A 15,959-nucleotide genomic window follows, 5' to 3' on the forward strand; every position below is an offset into this window, starting at 1 on the left:
AATTAAAGAAAATCTTTATTTTTTTTTCCCATAATTTCTACACTTGCACATCACACAATGCAGGAAGTTTGTATTAATGTTTGTCAGTTTTATTCACATTTTCCTCTTTTTTTGTGCCTCTAATTTCTTCATATTCTGCCACTTTTTGTCTAAATGTAATCTGGTGAAGAAAGTTAAGTCAAAGACTATTGAAGACATGAGATCTCCAATTACTATTCCCCAAAATCTAGGATATGGCACATATTTAAAAAAAAATAAAATAAAATTTAAAAAAAAATCACCCTTTTTTTTTTTTTTTTTTTTTTCTTTTACAAAAGAAATTTATCTTCAAAGCCTGAGGCTGTGCTTTTTTTAAGAAATTAACAGGCAAGGGCATGAGCTTCTGCAGCTCCATCATTAATGTTGTTACAAGCAAAATTCCTGATCTGATTTTGGCATGTGCCAAGTACTCCTGTGGTTCAGAGGGGCAACACACACTGGAAAAGGTTGTCAGGTGGCATGAGGATTTATTTTTTAGGAATGGATTTTAGTTCTACAACCAAAGTCTATTTCTGGGCCATTTGCCCTCAAGGCCTTGTTCATTTACTGATACAGATGTAGCCTAAAACCCACAAATGACACAGAACAGCAATCCCACACACTGCACACAGTTGTGCTCGAGTACTTTATCGCCTGAAAGAAATAGAGGCATCTGATTTAATAATACAATAAAAAAATGTATTCCCGAGCAGAAAGAGAAAAAGCTATTGAGATAAAAAGTGTGCTCAGAAATTGCTAAAGCTTAGCTCCACAAATAGATTTTCCATTAAGCCTCCAAGATACTGTATTAGTTTAGATAATAGCACCTTGCAATGGAAATCTATGTTACAACAGAAGGCATTCATCCCAATTTTATTTATTTTTGCTTCATTTTAAGTCAAACTCTAGGTGTCATAAGCTTCTGTCACCCACGGTGTGGAATAAGAAATGAAATGAAAACTTAAACAGGCCAAAATAAAACCTGCAACTCAGAGGCTGAACTACTGTTTCAAACACTCCACTTAGTAATTCCATGTATTGCATGCTTTGGTTTGCTTTAACCTGTTGGAAAAAACTCCCACATTTATGAAATTACACTATGCCAGATAATCAAAATGATGCATACCACATTGAATGGTGATCTAAAATGCAATTACAGCTTTGCAGCTTTCTCTCAGAATGAATCCTGAACTTCACTGTGTTTTTAGATAAAAATGACACCATTAAAAAAAAAAAATAAATAAAAGCATAACAACAAAAGTTTCTTGCACAAAATTGTCCTAATTTACAACCTTCTCTGTTTTCCATTTCTACTGCAGGTAAATAAAAGAAAGAAAACAAGAAAGAAAATGATATAGCCATTAAATCAAGAAGCATAAGGTCTTTCACTCTTTTTTTAATCCAGCTTGAAAATTGGAATGTTTCAGGAAGAAACAGAAGACAAAATAATGAAATCTCTCTGCAGTCCCATTCTCCTTAAAGAAGCCTGGCTGTCTGGAAGGTTACAAGGCATAGAAAATACAGTACCTTTTACACCCTTTCAACAGCTTGTAAAATATTTTCCTTGCATTTCATAACAAATTCTGTTTACGATGGCACGTAAACATCTGACATAAAACCTTGCTCGTTCACCACTGCGGCTTTCTGGAACCCCTGCACAGAAGCACCTAGCGCCTTCCACAAGGGATTGTATTTAAAATCGACCCCTGGGAGTGGAAGCTCAGCACGCCACGGTGCAAATTTCCATTGTGGAAGTTTGGTCAGAACCACCAGGGCCAGCTCCTCCTGCTTTCCAAAGCAGCATACAAAGTTCAGGGAAGGGTCTGGCTCTTTGCCAGCCACTATTTCACCTTCCGAGTCTTGTCTAGTGCATTGATAAAACAATTTTCAAAAATCACTAATTTATATGAATTTTTTTATAAAGCACCTAAGTTTATAGGTTTTGTTTTGGATTTTTTTTTTTCCCTTGTGTTTTCTTGGTTCACATTGAATTTTGGAGAATTTGGGGTTTTTTTCTCCTGCAGCTGTGAAACCCTCCTTGTCCTTTTGAATGACAGCCGTATTTTCACATAATCATGTGGTTCTGGGATCAAGGGTTTTAAGGGAGGAGATTCCCAACCCATACTGTAAAATACCCACTACAAATCACGAGACTTGCTAGTCTCACAGCATTGCAAGTACCATCCAAGCACACAAAAACACTTCCCACACTTGGACATGCACATGAATCCTCGTAAAAAACCTTGGCACGCCCTGGGCTCAATTTTCCCTTGTACCAGATCCCAGGAGGAGATGACTGGGGCACTTGCTAAGCAGTAAGAGCACCTGTCGCAACTCCTTACCTGAAACACAATTTGTTAGAAGGATATAGAGCCTCCTGTGCCTTCCTGCTCACAGACATTTTCAGGTGACCTGCGCGCTTTCACTATCAAGGAGGCGTAACTTTTCCAGCAGGAGCTTTTCCTTCCTGTTTAACCGGTTTATGGTGGTGATGATGATTCTCTTCCCAAGTCATCCCTCAGGGAAAATTCATACTGCAGCAGCAATAAAAAGGTAACACCTTATCTATTCTCCTCCTCGGTTTGGAAACCCAACCATACTTTTTTTTTATATATATATTGGTAGATTATCTCACGCTTTCAGTGCAAGTTTCCAACATGCTTAAAATAACTTCATGAAAGGGAAAGAATTGCCTCTTGGGAAGATTTCTGCACAAGAACAGGATTAAAAATCTTTCCTCTGCTCCATCCACGTGCTCCAAAAGGAGCTCCCAGCTCCAGTCACAGGGGAGGGGATCGATACAAACCTCTGATGGCAGAGTGGCCCTCTGACTTTGGCTCCTCAGTGAGCAAAGCTGGAATAACACAATAGTGGAAGAACTTCCCTCATGCTGGGATATTTCCCAGGGACCAGTGAGAACTTGGCTCTCTGCAAAGGGCCTGAAGAGCTGGAGTAAACACAGCACTGGCCACATCCGTCTTCCACAACCTCAAAGAGCCCAGCACCCTCCATAAAAGGGAGCAGCAGAGGCTGCCCCAGATACAACACAGAAGGAGTTCCCTCAGGGACCACTTGCCTTCACACTTCATACCATTCCTTAAAAAGTTATAAATTGCTCCACTGAAGTGGCAGTTCAGAATTCAAGCAAAATCCCAAGGTTGTAACAGGCAAGAAAATATCCTCAGAAACAGGGAGGGATGAGTTGTCAGCAAAACAGTATTTCAGTTATAAAAGGCCGTGCTATAAGACTGAACAGGATTTTAAAAAGCCATGCTATAAGACTGAACAGATTAGGATAAAGCACATAAAGTTAATAATTAATACCTAATATCTTATATCTGATAAACTGAAGTTATAATTTGATAAAGCACTACAGGAAAAATGCCCCAGCCTTTAAAGCATAAAAGCTGTCAGTGATGTCACTGTGATTTAAAGGCAGTTAGACAAGGACAAAACTTATTTCAGTTGGTGAAAGGTGATGCATTTTTTGTCATATATTCATGTGTTCTCCATATATTCTCTTGAAATATCAGCTTGCTCCTCGAGCTGTTTGGTGGCATTTGTGCTGCCCTGTGCTCATTTCCTGTGACTGCTGTGAAGTGATCCTGGGAGAGAGGGACACACCGGGTTTAGGAGCTGCCTTTTCAGAGTTTGTGTGGTTTCACTGCACAGGGATTGGACGCAGCTAAAGGAGGAGGATTGAGAAAGCAGGAAATACACGTGGGAAAAGCTCCTATTCCCAAGCACACACACAGAAGGCTGCACACATAATGCAGACTGGGCTGGGACCCCTCCGCCTCTCTCCCCATGGTGGCTTCTAGGAGAAGGCTATGAAGGTTTTTCTTGGAAACTCCGAACATTTTCCGAATTTTCCCAGGCTTTTAGGGCGGCCACTATCTGCTTTCTTCCTACTTCCCATTAAAGGAGCAGACACGGGAGCTGCTGAGTCACTTTCTACCCTAATTCCTCCTAGAACCACCGAGAGTTGTCTGCTCCTCTTTCGCTGGCGTGTGGAACACAATCTCCAAAGAAAACTAGACAACCCCCGGGATGTTTCCTTTCCTTCTGTCAGGCGCTCTCGCTGCTCCACCACCCGGCAGGAGCGACAGCTCATCCAGGTGAAGGAATAACCATGGATTTAAACCTGATTTAGCTGTGCTCTTTGGAGCCAGGTCCAACACAGAGCTGCAGGGAAAGCGCTGGCAAAACAATCACTCCAACACCCCCCGGAACGAAGCAAAATATCTTCAGCAGGCTTTTACTCACAGCCTTGCTTCCCAGGCACTTTTCTGAAACAGCACTCCCGCGTCCCAAGCCTTCAGGCTTCGAGTCATACTGGGCTTGCAAAGGGAATGCAGCAAAGCGTTTTAGCAATCCGCGGGGACGGAAAACCGGCTAAACAGAGGCTCCGTTTCACAAGGGATCCATCCTTCTGTGCTGCTATTCTCCAGTGCCATCTACTGTCATTTCCCCAAAACTGTGAGGCGCGGAACACAGATCGCCGCGTCGAGCGCAGTGGGGGCTATAGACTTTACGCCTGGCTGCAGGGGACATCTTCTTAAATCTGCCACCATCACTGACAAGTGTGGTCCTTCCCAGGAAGCTGCTCGTTGTGGGAAAGGCTCATGATTGTGGAGGTCCTGCTTGAAGAGGGTGGGATGCTTCTGGAGCAGCGCTGCTGCGCCGAAGCGATGCCAAAGTAAGTGCCAGCAAAGCTGTCGTTGTAGGACACGAAAGGAAGATGAGAGACTCCAAACATTTCAGAAGGCGAAGAGCACAGAAAAAGGCTTTGTTGTCTAATTCTTACTACCTTTTATAAGGTGTCCTGACACAGACTCAATATAATTGGTGACTAGGAACGACACCTCTCTAATTCCATTGGTGAAACTAGAGAAACAGCGCAACACCACCTGGAGAAAGATTGCTTTGAGAAAGGATAGTTGTTTTGCCAAGATTGTTTTGAGAAGAGGCTTTCCCGAGAAATCTTCCCTTGGGGAAAAAATATCAGCTGTTAGCAGGCTAAAATCTCTCGGACCCAGAAATATCCAGCCCACACAAAGCTACAGAGATACATCAGTATCTCCGATGCTTTTCCATGTGCTGGCAAAAAAAAAAAAAAAACAAATGCCAGGATGTGGTGTTTAAGCAGCAAATGAGCAAGAATTCTGGTTAAAAAAAAAAATAATAAAAAAATAAATTTAAAAAGAGGTTGTTTTGTGTTGCAGGCCCTTATTTCTTCCTCACAGGTTTCATCAAGCAGGGGTTGTGCCCTCTTGCCTGCTTAGTAAAACCCAGCAGGGCAGATGCTGCCGGGCGAAGAAAATAAAGTTGCAACAGACACAATACGGTGGTTGAGTCGTTGCAAGTGATTCATCAGTAAAGGAGACATTTGTTGTAAAGGGCATGAAGGACTTTTCAATTCTGAAAGCATTCCTCACCCTCTGTTTACTCACACAGAGCAAGTAAAGGGAAAGGACGGAGAGCAAAGAGGGGGCGGGAAGCAAAGTCCTGCTTTTCAGAGGAAAACAAATTGAAAAAAAAAAAAATTTAACATAGAAAACATTTTCCCAGGCTCTGCTGACACCTACATCTACTATACGAAGTTACTAAGTCACCAACACCCTCCTGAGGTTTGAAATAGGCTGTTGTGAAAGATCAACCTCCACAGCCTGCACACACAGACTGCAAAGCCAGCTAGGACTAAATGTAGCCTACAGAATTTAATCTCCCCTTTTATTTGAACATCTTTGGTGCTTTGATCCTCTGAAAGGAACAGCGCCCTTCAACAGCGTTGTTCCTGGCAGAAACAATTACTCCGGCTTTGAAAAAAAATCAAATTGCTTAAAAAAAAAATAAAAAAACTAAAATTAGGTGCTGAAATGGAGAACAGCCTTAATGTATATTAAAATATGCAGCTAAAATAGGACAAGCAGGCAATTTCTTATGTGTGTACACGCAGATACACACACATACACTCATGTATATATGTGTGTCTAAACACACGTGTATGCACACAAGTATATATATGTGTACACTTAACATAAATCTCCCTATAAAATAGGTAAAATAAAAAGCCAAAAATAGGTACATACATACAAACGCCTGTGATACGCTAAGTGACCCAAGGAGAGAGCTTAAATGATTCAGAAGAGAAGTCAACCCACACGTTTCAGCTGAAAGTCAAAAACCTCAAAGCTGAAGAGTGCTCGGGGCCAAAGCTCTCGCTTTTAAGGCTTCATAAATTTCACTTTGTTTTCTTCCATTTCTCTTACCTTCTCTATGTTTTTCCCACTGTTCTTTTCATCTTCCCAGCCCAGTGTGCCTGCTCAGCGGCTTCCTGGGAAATTGGCTTCGTCATTCCGGTGTGTTCAAGCGGCTTTGTTGACCTTCTAGGAGCTGTTCACACCACAGATACGGGTGCACAAACATGGGAACACTCTCCTGATACTGGCACACTGCTGAGATAAGCTCCCCAGCCACGGCAGCAGGCTTCCCCTGTGGGAAATTTAGTGAGGGGGCTCATCACTGTCCCCAAGACCCTTTTCCGCTGCACCTGGTGATGCTTGGGCCTTCTGCAAGGCTGCCAGAGCAGGAGGAAGGGAAAGAGTCCCCCAAGGGACAGAGCTCAACCTCTCATTCTGGGGGAGCAGAGCTCTACTGCCTTCACCAAAGAAAACCAATAAAAAAAGCATAAGAGCGTCTCTATTTGCAATATTGCCCATATCGCAGCATTACAGCAGGTTAAATTATACAGTATTTCTGACTTTCCCCTGAACTTCTTGCATGTGGTCAGCTTCTTATATCTTTCTTCCAACTTTTACTGTCATAATTGCTCACGGTACAATTGAGACTGTTGCTTAAAAAAACCCAATCAACCAGCCAAAGAAACCCCACCATATGGCCTTTATATATATATATATATATATAAAAATTGTGGGTGTATATATAATTTTTAAACCAACTGAACAGCATTCCTTATATGCAATTCAGGATATAAAGCATCTGCTTAGATAGCTAATTTGGCTGCATACTTAGGTTGCCTGTGCATGTCAGCAAAGCATTCATTACTGTTTTCATTACTTTACCTGCAGCACGAAAGCCAACAATAATTTACTTAAGTTTTCACATAAATAATGCAGAGGGATGGCTTAACTGCAATAAAACAAACTCCTGTGTGGAAATTATGCTCACAGCAGCCCTCCACCACAATTGGACCCAATGAATGAGTGGCTGGCAAAGAGATTCTTGCAGAGCTGAGAATACAGCTTCATCTGTCACCCCAAAGTACCTTCCCCATCCATGGGACACGCACACACATTATTCTTAAATAGCACCTGCTCTCTGCTGTGCCTGGCCCTGTGCTAGGCTGCTGGGGGTTTAACTAATGGTGTTTTTGTGTATATGAACCAGGAGGACACCAGGGAGAGCCTTGCTCACTGTCTGTCTGGAATTAACCAGGTGAGGTGCGTTCCCTGGGGCTGGACAGGACACTCCCACCATGGCACTCGTGCAGGGATAAACACGCACCCTACTCCGTACCAAAGGCACTCATCCCACTGCAGCAGCCATCACTGGGATTTGTGCTCTGCCTTGCACTGCCTTGGGCAGCCTGGCCAACCCTTGTTGCTCGCACTCCTCTGGCCTCCCCACCTTGCTCTGTGCTCCTCCCAAGCGCAGGAAGAGGCGGATGGAGGAAGGGAATCCACACCAGAGCTGAGCTGCTAGACCTGTGGGAGAACAGCAAGGGCCTGGGAGAAGGGCAGGACAAAATCCTGCTGAAGCAGATACCTGGGGGAAGATGGAGGAGGAGTCAATATCCACGCACAGCGGTTTCTAAAGGTGGCTGGTGTCTTCCAGGGCCAGGTTGCCAGTTCACAGTCAGAATATCTGGCAAACATTGGCTTAGGAAGAGAGGAAAGAAAGACACCTCTACTCATCTCCACCCACTCAACAGCCCTTGAAAAACCCTCATCCAAAGAGCTCGATGTTCCCTGAACAGTCAGTAATTTCTGGTGCTTTTGGGTGGGGGGAATTACTATAAAATAAACCAATAGCAACATCCATCACCTTGGCCTACAAGACTGCCAAAATCAGCGGCACAGACTCCATGAGCAGGGATGGGAAGGGGCACAGTCTCCACCACGGTTACTGGGGCGAGTGAGAAAACCAGGAAGCTCAGGGTGGATTCCCTACATCCACTGGAAATGCCTTGTCACCCCTGCCCTACCAGTCTGCGCATAGCTCATTTCACCCTCCCTTGTGGCTCATGCAAAATGAGAAAGCTCCGTTTAGAAGTAGCTTTAGCCTGGGGGTGGTGATTCTGGCATGAAGAACGACACCACCCCCAAGCAGCTCAGCCATCGCCCTTCTTTCCCAAGCAAGTTCTGGCCTTACCAGACCCATCTGATCCCAAGGGACATTTCACTGCTCCCTCCAGTCCAGGCAGTGGCAGTGTGGGAGCTGTCCTGATGGGCACCTGAGTGCAGACCTGCAGCCTTCAGGTCAAACACGACCCTGGGCTCTGCCTGAAAGGAAACTAACAACTCTGCTGCCATTTAAAGTCTCATTAAGGGCTGGTTGGGTGTTTTTGAGGAGGAAGGGACAAAAAAATTTCAGGATGTAAAATGAGCCATTTGACCCTGTAGGTTGGGAGCTGAAGGAAAAAAAAAAAAATTAAAAATACCCGAAAGAAACATGAGGAAACTTAAATGCACCTGACATTCAGGTGCTGAGGTGTCATCTCAGAAGGCTGTGCTCAGGCCTCCAGGACATGGTCTAAAATAAGGTATCTGTTGTTCCACTGCAACGTGCCCTTCCTTTGAGGTGCAGTGTCACAGCAGATTACAGTCACTGAAATCTGAGACACTAAGCATGATTTATCTCAATCTTCAACCAAAGCTCATCCAAAGGGCTCCTTGAACATCTTCACTTCCTTGTGACTGCCTCAATTAACGGTGCCACGTCTACATCCCAGCACTGAGAGCAGGAAAAATCCTGGGCTGAGGCTGGAGCCCACTCCCAATAGCTAGCACACTCGTAATACACTGTTTGTGTCTGCTGCAGACCAGGAATAGCTCTCTCATTCTTCACTTGGCTGATCTACTTTTACATCCTCGATTCAAACGGAGTTATGCAAACTTCATGTTTGCTATCAGGCTATGAAGAAGCCTATTGTAACCGGGATATTCTTTTCTTAGATGTAAATGTACATTAAAAAAATAGTAAGAGCTTTGATACTGAGATTCCCCCCCCCCCCCCCCCCCGAGGTTTGAGTATTTTATCATTTTAATAATACTCCATTTTCCTGTTGCACTCATTTTCAGAACGTCTTTTGTATTAGCTCGGAGTATTATAATTCCTTCAAAATTCCTCTGGAGGGCACCATTACCATAACTATACAATTAGCTGCAGCTGGATGTAATAGAGATAAACACTAAAGAGCATTGTTGGCAGGAGGCAGAGCGTCTTTTAACCGAGACAGCTTCTTTACTGCGGCCTGGGTTGGCACTCTGCTTTAGGGAGCATGGGAAACCTTAGTTACAAAGAAGAGAATTTAGAAATTATAATTGTACAGGTTTGCTTTGCAAAAAGGTGCAGTGGACTTGTTTATTTTGTTTTTTCCCCTCTCATTGTCTTTGCTAGCAAGTACTAGAATTTGTTATAGTCACTCAAAGGCATTGTAAAAGTGATATTTCCCCAAGACACGGGATATTTGTGATATTAGGGGAGGGATGGAGGAGCTGATCATCTTGTGGACCCTTCCTGCGCTCCTGCTCCTGTGAGACCTGCGATGCAGTCTCTTTCCATCCCCTGTTCCACAGAGCAGAGCCAAGTTCAGCTATTCCTGCAGGATTTAGAAAATCCAACACAACGCAAAGCGAGGGAAGGATAATACCCTGAAGGCAGGAAAGAGATTAGGACCCACCAGGGTTTCTTAGAAGCTGCATTCTATTTTTCCTGAACTGAGAAAGAAATCAGAAGGGAGCCTCGCAGTTCATAGGAATTTTTTTTTTTTTTTTTTTTTTTTTTTTTTTTTTTTTTTTTTTTTTTTTTGCGCAACAAGAATAAACTCTTGAAAGCTTGGAAAGGTCACCGTGGGAGCGAACGCTTCCTCCTGGTCCGGCCGCCCTCTTGTGATCGCGGAGAAGACTGCAAGATCATTTCATCTGAAATCCACGGATTTCTTAAGCTAAAACCAGCGCCGAACTGCAATCCTCCAAGAGTTCGGTCTTTGACTTGTTTCGGGGGGTGTAGCTTGTGTGGGGTTATTCCCTCCTGCATTTTGTGGGAAGCATCATGGTTATGTAGAGGGGAATAAAAAATAGTCTCTTTACTTTGATTTTAGTACTTCCTCTGGTTCCTTTCCTTTTATGACTCGCACAGATAGCTAGTTCATCTGTTTTCCAATTAGAATAGAAATTATTCGAGCGGGTGAAACACTTGTGAGAGTTACGAGAGTCTTGGGTTATTATATCATGTAGGAAAAAAAAAATATACACTGATACACTGCGGTTTTAATTAGGCCATCAAACCAAGAAAAGAAGGAAGGGGATATTTCAGTTATGGTAGGAATTATGTACAACAATCTACTGTCACTGAGAAAGGATCAGCAGAATAAAAAAAACCACAGACTATTAATAAATTTAAAAAAAAAAAAAAAAACAAACAAAAAAAACCCACGACCAACAACCACCAGAGGCTATTAGGATAAAAATAAATAGAGGTTTTGAATTAACTTGTTGTGACTAAGTTTGGATCCACATTGGTATTTTCAATTGGTAAAAAATTATCTTTGCTCACTTTCATTGATTCCTTCTGCATTTCAGCCTGAATTCTCATCTCCTGATTATCACCTAATTCAAAGACAGTCCCCATACTTGGGTTTTGTTTCAGGATTTTTCCTCCTACACATTGCCACACTGAACACTCACAGCTTCTCCTCTTAATCACCACCCTCCAATAGCAACTGAAGCATTTTGGTTTAGATTAGAAGATTTTTAAAAGCTTAATAAACGCATTACATGAACTTTGCAAATAGATGTAAGAGAAAGGAAAAAAAAAAAAAAAAAAAAAAAAAAAAAAGATGGGTCAGATTTTGGGTAGACCAACCTTGACATTGTCCTTTTAAAGCACTCCCCAGGCAGCTTTAACTTCTGCAACCAGCACTCCAGCAGCCTCTCACCCCAGGGCCCAGTCATCTCAGCAGGATGACAGAGGTCAGCATTTCACATGAATGAACAATTTCTCCGACATATAAAGCAAGCATTCAGCCCCTTCTCTCTCTTTTCACCTGTCCTTTAAAGTTTAAACTGAGAGGATCACAGGTACTGCGCACAATGCAACGAAAATCCCTCTTTCTATTAACCCTTTGAACCCTTGGGACAGGAGTGATACCCTCAGAGTTTGAAACACAGACACAGAAGAGCTCCACTTTCTGTCACCCCATGACAGCTTTTTCCCCCCCTCCATGTAGTTTCCCTTGCAAACAAACCCTTCATTGCCCCTCTAACTCAACACCAAAATCTTGCAGGGCGTTCCAAGTGTGAGCACACGCAGTGGGGCCGGGCAGGTGCGGTACCCAGAATCCACTTTTGGATAATACATTTCTCTCTGCTTCAAATGTGACTGGCACTTCCAATCAAGGCACCAGACAGTGCACTTAAATCTTCACCAACTCAAAGTGGTGACAAATCCACGAGCTATAATCAAAGATTTAACTCTTTGGTCCTAAAATCCAAGAAACAGGCATCTTACCTGTTATTAGCTGTATGATCCAAATGGGTATGGAAGCAGAGTTATCTGCCCAAATCCTCTGGACAGCTCTTGGAATGCAAGCTCTGTGACTTTGGTTCAAGCTCAGTGTTGAAGTAAACTGGGAAGGAGAAAGCAGAGGGAATTCTGGATAAGGAAACCTGCCCTGGCTTCATTGTGCTGTTACATATGTGCTCAATTTCTGCTCTCCCCGAATCCCAAACTCAGATCCCATTTCTCTGGGTTAGACTAGCCCTGCTTTAAACTGGTGTGCAATCTTTTATGGGGGGAAAAAAAACCCAAAAACATTCAGAAACAAATTTCTGGGCACCTATTAAATACAAAATAATGATTCAACAAGATTTGATGGGCAGGTTAGACAGATTAGGAAGGCTGACAAAGTAGTGAAAGAGAAGTTTAGAATTCAATAACTACTTTACAGACTTTAGGATAGCCATAAGATCTTTTTGTGGTCCCCAGAGCCACATGCTGATGTCTGCCACCTCAAGTTCCTCACATAAAAGGTGCACAAAGCAGGACATCAACTGAGTAGAGACAACTGTATCTGTGAAACAAACCCATCCCTCCTGAGTCCCAAATTTCCCTAAAAACCATTATGGCCACTGCTTTTGTAACCCAAAGAAAAGATTTAGGCAGATAAAATTATCAAAGGGCCGTGAGACATGAATTTATGACAAGAAAGATTAAGAAATTCTGAATTTCTGAGTACCCAGCTTGCTCAATCTTTTAGAAGATTGGGTAACTAAAATGTGCAAGATTAAGCACAAAACTGAGATTTCGTTGCTTAGAGCACCACTTTGGCTCTTCCAGGCAGGAGACTGCATCTGAGTAGACTACAGCCAAGCACTGGAGACGCATCTATTTGGACAAATACACCAAAAGAAGGATCATGGAATGGGGCATGGTGCTCCTTTTTGATAACAAGAGAGAAACTTAAGTCATCCTGATGCTGATAAACCTATAGAGGCACCAGAAAAAAAAACCCAAAAAACATGAAAACAACAACAACCTGACAAATTATGTTGCATTGTATATTTTTTTTTTTTTTAATTCAAGCATTTCTGTGCTCTTGTCACATTGCTCTTTCCCTCGCATCTGAACTGGTAAGCTCCATGAACTTAAGAAACTTTGCAGGAAGAACTGTGAGGTTTCAGGGCTCCCTTGTTCTTTTATTTGCCAAAAGGCAACAGCTTATGATCCTTCTACATCTCTGAGGAATCTGCAGTTAGAATTCCCTGGAGCCTGGCCTGAAGGGGCTGTTGCTTCAGTGAATTCAATTTTTCAGGGTATTAAAAGCTGAGAAAGTAAAACAGATGACAGACACTCTCTCCAGAGGAGTTTAACGGGGCTTTCTGCCACCCTCTTCAGATAGGCCAGGACTTCACCCCTGCTTCAGGGAGCAGAGCAGAAAAACGCTACACACAATTTAAACACTTCTTTCCTAAGGCTGAGTTTGGTAGCAAGATTCAAATTATGATTCTGACTTTTCCTGAAGACACTTTTGATGCACAAGAAGTTTTTGATCCTCTGTCTTAGAGGAGAAAATGACGAGAAATGCAGGAGAATTTTGCGTTTAATTTCAACTCACATTTCATTTTTCTGAATATTTTACCTTGATCCCAGTGGCAAGGTTAAGACATTAAGATATAGGCTGCCTTAATACTGACAGATGTAAGGAAGAAGGGAAATTAGGAAAGAAAAAAGGAAACAAATAAACCAGGCAAAGCTCTGTGGCAATGGATCAAAAATTCTGAAGCAAAGAACAGCAAATAAGGATGGGAGCAAAGGAGAAAGTCATCAAAGAGGGCAGTAGAAGATGGAAAAAGAAATAAGCAGAGGAAGGAAGGCATTATCTAAAGCAGAAGTGCAGTGGAGGCAAAAAACCAAAAAAACAAAAAAAACCCAACATAACAGCAAAGAGAAACCACAGCAATTGAAAACAACGTTGTGGAGAGCAAACAGACATGATGAAAACGACATACTCACAAAAATGGAGCCTCACTTTACCTCCTTAGCTGTCTCCTGCCTGTTTCTCCCTTTGCACCCTCTTTGCTTGCTGTTTTGCACCTTGATTTAAAAGGACAACTGAAATCAGCGCTCGTTTCCTTCCAGCAGTCGCTGAACGAAGGATGCCAGCATATCCACAAGACCTACAGCACAGTTCTAACGGAAGGAAAGTGCATCAAGAAGAAAAAAAGAAGCCGAAAAAAGGTCAGTGCAATTCAATATTTGGAAGGAAGTTCAGCGAGCTGCTTCTGCAAAGCAGGTCCTTAGCAAGAACTCTTCCTGGTCTCTGCTGTAAGGAAAGGGAAACCACCCAGACCTGGAGTACTAATGAAGCACTTCAAGGATTGATGGTGTGGTGGCCTGTGAATGAGTGCTGTTAAATGTCATTTATTGGAGCTCCTGATCAGCAGCCATCCTGCTAAAATCAGGGACAAGGCCATGGCACTCGGTTTGGGATTTTGTGCTGGGCAATGCTCTGTCAATTGATGCACTGTACTAATGCAGCTTTAGCTTTCACACTGTATTTAGCTCATAACAGGTGGATTTAAGGGGCAGGAGTGGAACAAGTTAAGACTTTGTTTCCTCCTTGAATAAAACCCTATTTGGGGTGGTTCTACACAACGTGGGTAATGCTCCCTCTTTCAGTGACATCTGTTGTGCACTAGTACAGATAAAATTGATGTCTTCCCATATGAAAGCAGCTTAATAAATAGAATAAAGTCTGTCTCTTTCACTGAGCAGAGTTCTGGAAGGACAGGAAGAATCAGCTTGATGATGGGCACAGCTGAACTTACACCATTCTCATGGTGAACATTCCCGGATGGAAATAACTGTACATTTTTCATTTTATCTCAGTTCTCTGATTAAAATCTTAATCCTTCAAAGCCAAATCATTTGTTAGAATATAGAACTTGCTAGGTTACTTATTGCAACACAAAAGTTCCTAAGTTCTATGATGGCTTTGCTAGTCAAAAAACCAAACCAACCAACCAAAAATGCAACAAACGAGCAAAAAGCCACAAAATCTAACCCAAAAAAAAGTAATGATTACATTGAGCCAGAGTGTGAATCAGCAACACACTATATTATTCTAAAGAACTTTAAAAGGAGCAAACAAGGAAAAAAAAAACATGTAGAAGAATACTTTCGAACATTTTCACATGAATCAAGCATTTCCCAAAAAGGAAACCAGAAAAGGACTGAAGTCCTGACCAGTGAACTGAGGATTAAACAGGAGAAAACTCAGGCAAGTGAAAAATTACCAGCATGATCCGTAAAATATTCTGACAGCTGGACAAAAAGTAAGCCTCACTCCTCCAAGTCCAAGAAGAGAGTCCAACTGTGCAGCCAGAGCTTTTCAAATTGCCTGGCTGGGATGATGCAGTGACCAGGTTTTCCCACAGAGGAGACGGAATTGCAGCCACTCACACTCATTTCTCCTCGTGCTGCTGGAGTTGCCCAGCTGGCCCACACATGGCCCCTGAGCTAAGCACTTATCACACTGTAAGCTCTGGAAATATTACATTTTTCCAGTTAAAGCATTCCAGTGAACCATCAAAGCAACGCACAAAGGGAACTGCAAAGCGTGAAAACCAACCATTGCTAAAAACAGTGCTTAACTTAGAGCAGAGGAGGGGGTGGGCTTTAAACATCGGGGATTGCAGATTTTAAATTCAAGTAGAAAAAGTCTGTTCACGGGACTTTAGTAACCACCATCTTTATACTCCATGATTTCTACATGCAATTGAAAGGACATCTCCTCAGAATATGCTGTGCCAATCAAACTCACTGTAAACTGCCCTCAGTGTTTGTCAGGAAAAGCTGTTGGAACCCTGCAAGCTGAGAATTCCAGGCTTTCTGTGCTGACAGGCACTGACCCTCAAGCAAACACTGCTTTTGACCTGAAGCTGTGGAACAGGCTCCCAAAATTGAGTGACAGCACTGGGATTGTGGGTGTGGAGTTTGAATGGAAGTGTGTGATATCACAGGTGCAAAACTTAGGATTTAAGGTTTTAGAATATAGTAATATATATATAACAAGATGGAGGATTTTGGGTGTTGGCTAAGTTCCTCTTTCACCTTCTTCATGAATTTGAGTGGTGTTTTGTAACAGGGTGAAAGGATCCACATTGTGGACCTCAGGTGGTCAATTATTGGGTTAA

The 15,959-nt window shown here is 42.6% G+C and overlaps 1 protein-coding gene across 13 annotated transcripts in view; it reads right to left on the minus strand.

The window, feature by feature from the left end:
* The window catches only part of PIK3C2G (phosphatidylinositol-4-phosphate 3-kinase catalytic subunit type 2 gamma), a 244,152-nt gene that overhangs the window by 186,029 nt on the left and 42,164 nt on the right, over positions 1-15,959 (minus strand). For 5 of the 13 annotated variants that reach the window (XM_058420387.1, XM_040063030.2, XM_058420388.1 and 2 more), the window contains 2 exons: positions 13,798-13,953; positions 11,773-11,890 (listed from right to left, as the gene is read on the minus strand). The exons of 1 other annotated variant lie outside the window; for it this stretch is intronic. The gene's annotated coding sequence lies outside the window, so the exon portion shown is untranslated. Of the gene's footprint in view, positions 1-2,360; positions 4,787-6,290; positions 6,429-11,772; positions 11,891-13,797; positions 13,954-15,959 lie in introns of those variants that run through there. 7 more of the 13 variants (XM_058420389.1, XM_058420386.1, XM_040063031.1 and 4 more) reach the window with 6 other exon arrangements.

The sequence above is a fragment of the Hirundo rustica genome, chromosome 4 (genome assembly GCF_015227805.2).
Source record: "Hirundo rustica isolate bHirRus1 chromosome 4, bHirRus1.pri.v3, whole genome shotgun sequence".
NCBI lineage: Eukaryota > Metazoa > Chordata > Aves > Passeriformes > Hirundinidae > Hirundo > Hirundo rustica.